Here is a 5,592-nt window from a genome sequence, read left to right as displayed (position 1 = left end):
TATAGAAAATACTTAATACTATAGCTATTAGATAGCTTTAAGGCTCTACTATTACTCTAGCCTAAAGTGTTATTAATACTCTTTTCTCTACTATACTATACGCTATAGAGACTACTATTACCTTCTATTATATAATCTCTAGCTATACTACTCTTATTATATATACTTTTATAGCCTTATCTTTACTTAGATACTTTATTCTCTTTTTTAAATACTTTTTTACTATATACTTTATCTTTAATATTATCTAGTATATTATAATATTAATCTAGTATATTATAACCTATATTATAAGCTACCTACGCTAGCTCTTAGAATAATTACTAATAATAAGTATAAGATTAACTTTAAAAATAGACTAATTTACTATTTAGTAGTTATTCTTAGTGTTAAAGTCTTTTTATAAAGTTAAGTATATTTTTAGTAATAAGTAATATATAATAGATACTCTATTTAGTGTTTTAATAGTAACTAGAAAGTTCTATCTAGAAAGTAATATTCTTTTATTCTATATTTTAAGTAACTTATATATAACTAATAGGCGTTTTTATTATAAGTTATTATATACTCTCTAAGCTTTATACTTTTTTATATAGTTTTAAATTATATACTCTTTTATAAGCTTTCTATACTAGTAATACTATCTCTATTTATACTTTAGTATTTCTACACTACTAACTAAATATATTCTACTAGCTATTTCTATCTACTATAAAGAGATTAGAAATTAATAGCCTAAATATTCTATTCTTTTTCTTTACTAGTCTTTTCTTTAAGAATATTATTCTCTTTAAATTACTTATATACACTTTTAGATAGCTAATAAGTATATTATAATTTCTTAATAGAATTCTAGCTAGATTATAAGCTAGATTTATATAATATATAGCTACTTTATATAAACTTAGCTTAACTATATTAGACTTCTATATAGAGTTTAGAGTATTAAACTAGATATCTATTTAAAAGATTAAGTAGTAATACTATATTATAACTTATTCTTAGTTCTCTTCTAGGTTTAGTATAAGCTCTAATAGTAGAAGGCCTTTTATTTATATATTATCTACTAGAAGCTATTTATTTCTATAATAACTCTATTAAGTATATAAAAGTCTAACTAAATTATATAGCTTATCTACTTAATATATAAGCTAACTCTTAGATAAATTACTCTAGATATTCTTATAACTAAATACTATAACTATATTAACTTATATACCTCTAGGTATACTACTTATAGCGTTTATTATATTTACTATTAGTAGAGTTATAGTATTAATATATATAGAGAATATACTACTACTAGTACTAATATTATAGTAATAAATAATACTATATATAGTATAGACTAGCGTAGAAAGAGCTTAAGAGTAGATTATAATAACTTTTAAGTTTTTAGATAATAGAGTATAGAGAAGTATATCTTAGTAGAGAAATAATACGTTATATATAGTAGTTATAGCTAGTCTATAGACGCTTAGAATTAGGCTACCTTTAATAGATAAAGTTAGAATATATAATATATATATTTCTTTATATAAAAGGTATAGTAAAAGGTATAGTAAAAGGTATAGTAAAAGGTATAGTAAAAGATATAGTAAAAGGTATAGAAGTTTATAGTAGTTTAGTGTTATATAACTCTTTATAGAATATACTTTTAGATACTAGCTTATTTATTATAGTAGCTTAGTATATATTTAAAGATAAATAATTATTTATTACTACTCTTTAAGTTTATTATTATAATTGTAATAGATAATATTAGTTCTTATATCTACTTCTATAAAAGATTATTAAGTACTTTCTAACGTATTATAAAAGTTCTAAATACTTAGTAAAAGATTTAGAAAGATCTTAAATAGAGCGTATAAAGTATTACTTATAATAAGTTACACTTATTACTATAAAGAACTTCTCTTCTTTTTATTTTCTCTCTTTTACTTTATTATAGTTATTAATTATATTTCTACTACCTTACTAAGCTCTAATAAATAACCTTACTAAATATATAAAGCTTCTAAAGCTTTTAGATAATCTATAAGCTATCTTAGCTATACTTTTAGAATCTACTTTTACTAAACTTATAATAGATATCTATAAAACGTCTATTAGAATTCTTTATAAGCAGCTTATTATATATAATACTACTAAGAATTATAGACTAGAGAACGCTACTATTAATACTACTACTAAAATTAAGACTATATTTATACTAGATTATATATATAATTAGAAAAGATACTATATAGTAGATAATTTAATAGTATATACTACTATTAGTAAAAAAGTAAATTCTTAAAGCTATTTTATACGCCTAAAATAGCTTAAAATTCTAGTCTTTATTATTAACTATATAAAAGTTTATAATAATAATATAGCCTCTTTTCTTACCTAGTAAGAATTATAGTTAGCTATTAGTAACCTTTTCTATAAAAGGCGTAAAAAGGCGTTTAGCTCTTACTACTATAGTATAATAGTACTAAGAGTAAATATAGAAGCTAATAGAATTATCTAGCTATTCTATATATTATAGTACTATAATCTCTATTAGCTTCTTAGCTCTAGAATAGAAGACGTAGAAATTACTATACTTTTCTAGATATAATTCTTTATATAGCTACTTATAGTAAATAATTCTATAGTTACTATAAAGAGAGCTACTAAAAACGTCTATAACTAGTGTAATTATAGCACTAAGATTAACATTTTTATCTTACGTTTTAGTCTAGAGTATATTCTAGTACTTTATAAATATCTTTTAGCTAACTTTCTTATAAAAGTATTATAATCTAGTAACTACTATAAAGCTACTATAAACTATCTAGATAATATACTTTTACTTAAAGATATATTATAAAACACTAGAGCTTATAGTCTTAGAGAAGTAATAAGAGTATTTCTTATCTATCTATTTCTTAAAAAGTATAGTAATAAGAATAGCGCTAGAGAGTAGCTAGCTAATATAGTAAAAGAGACTATAACTAAAGAAACTAAAGAGAATAATATAAGTAAAAAAAAATTAAATAGTAATATAAAGAAAGTTAGTAGAAAAGTCTTATATATAAGTAAAAGTATATAATATCTATAAGATATCTTAAGAAGAACTAAAGTATATTAAGATTATATAAAAAAGCTTTTACTTACTATAGAAATACTAACCTCTAACTTCTATAACTACTAAGATCTTCTAGTGTAATAGGTAATAAATTACTTCTTATAGAAAATCTAGTAATTAGGTAATATCTTAACTTTGTCTAGTCTAGGTTATATATATATATTAATTATATACACGTAAGTAGATAGTAAACTATATTATATAGTATAAAAGAAATAGTATATAGATAAAAATCTATAGTAGACGCTAAAATACCTCTTATAGAGTATCTAAGAAAGAGCTATATCTACTATATAGTAGATCTATTATATAGATAAGTTATAAGCTTTTATACTCTCTATAGCGTTTATAACTACTAGTTTATTATTTTTTAATAGTACTTCTACGTCTTCTCTACTTTTCTTCTATAGATAGTAGTAAGATACGTTTTATATAGTTTAATAAATAGCGCTCTAGAGAGAGTAAACACTTAGATAATAGATTATTATAAGATTACTATAATTTTAGACTAGAAGATTCTTTAAAAGTAAGCTAATCTACGTAAATATAAGCTAAGAAAAATAAGATAGTAGAATATACTACTTATAGTAGTGTTTTAGGTAATAAGAGGCTTTCTTAATAATATAGCTTTAAGTACTATATAGATATATTTATATAACTACTATTAATTATAGTAGTTTACTAAAGTTTTTTCTTTTTATCTTCTTTAATATTAGTTATAGTATTATTATACTTATTCTCTACTATATTAAATAGATAGAGTAATAATATATTTATTCTTATTATAGTCTACTTTTTAGTATATATAAAAATAATAAAATAGGTATAAGATAATATTATATTATTATTAGTAGAGCTACTTTTATAGAACTTATAGGTCTTCTCTAGTAATAATTAGAAAGCTTCTAAGATTATTACTTTATAATAGAGTTATAATAGAGAAATAATAGAATTAAGCTTTCTAAGAAATTTATTCTCTATCTTATCTATACTAGATATATTCTTATTATAGAAGAACTTAAAAGAGTTAATATCTATATCTAATAATTAGAAAGCTTTAAAGGTAATATCTATATTAATACTACTTCTAGAAAATAGATTAGCGCTAATTTTAAGAAGTAAGTTCTCTATAGTATATAATTTACTACTTCTACTAAAACTATTAGTCTCTACGCATATAATATAACCTTAGATAAATTTTATCTCTTAACTAATAGACTTAAATATATAAAAGATATTAGAGTTACTTACTATTATACTATAAGAGTAGTAGTAGTTAAGCGCGTACTATAGTGTAGGTACTTTAACTTCTAAATATAGCTAAAGCTAAGCTTTAAGTTAATAATAATTAGTAGTATTAAACTTATAATATATAATAGCACGTAGATAGTCTAGCTATATTATTCTAACTAATAATATAGAATATTACCTAAAATAGAAGAAAAATATTAGGTAGTTTTCTTCTACTTTTTTTTAACTAGTAGTAGTAGCGTATTTTAATTACTTCTAGATAGCTACTTTCTATACTTTAGTAGTTTATAAAAGTACTTCTACTTCTAAATATTATTCTCTTTAAGACTAGTTCTAATCTATACTAGAGGTAATATAAATTTCTATACTTTTATATAAGACTATATTATTCTAGTTATACTTTATACTAGAGAAATTATTAAGCTAATCTTAGCTATCTTTATAAAAGCTATTACTAAAAATAGTAATTAGGTTTAGGCTTAGCTATTTAGTAATTATAGATAGCTAGTTATATCTATCTAATAATAAATAATAAAGTATTATATATCTATATTCTTAGAGCGCTCTATAATAGAAAATACGCTAGTATATATAATAAGAGTTTAAGGCTATATAGCTTCTAATATAGTCTACTTAAAGCTAAGTATATTCTAGAATCTAGTTCTTTTTTATAAATATTCTATATAGTATAATACTAGGCTTTAGTTTTATAATAGTAGAACTAGATAGTATATCTTTATAATCGTAATTAGCGTTATAGAGATCTTAATAGATAATCTTAAAAGTTAAGGTATAGTAGGCTATAGTAGATAAATCTACTAAGATAAGCTCTACTATAGACCTAGAAAAAGCTATTAGTTATTATTAGAGCTAGAGACAATTAATAATTAGAGATAATTAAGTATATTGTAATTAATCTACTACTAAAGAAAGTTAGAATAAAATCTCTAGTTATATACTTAAGAGCTAAGTAATTACGTATCTGTAATTAAGTAATTATAACTACTCTCTAACTTTAATATACTCTCTAAGGTAGTAAGAGTATTAATCTACTCTACTAAAATTAATTCTATTAAATCTACTATAATTAGTATACTCTAGTAGAGTCTAGGCTTAAGAATCTAGAGCGTAGTAGTAGGTTACAGCCTAATTAAGTATTTAATTATACTTAATACTAATAGTAGTAAGCTCTTACTTATTTAAATAAGGTCTAATAGCTTAGAAAT

Source organism: Alternaria ethzedia, assembly GCF_023757985.1.
Source record: "Alternaria ethzedia strain BMP 0044 chromosome Unknown scaffold_13, whole genome shotgun sequence".
Taxonomy (NCBI): Eukaryota; Fungi; Ascomycota; class Dothideomycetes; order Pleosporales; family Pleosporaceae; genus Alternaria; species Alternaria ethzedia.
This window is presented reverse-complemented; position numbering follows the sequence as displayed.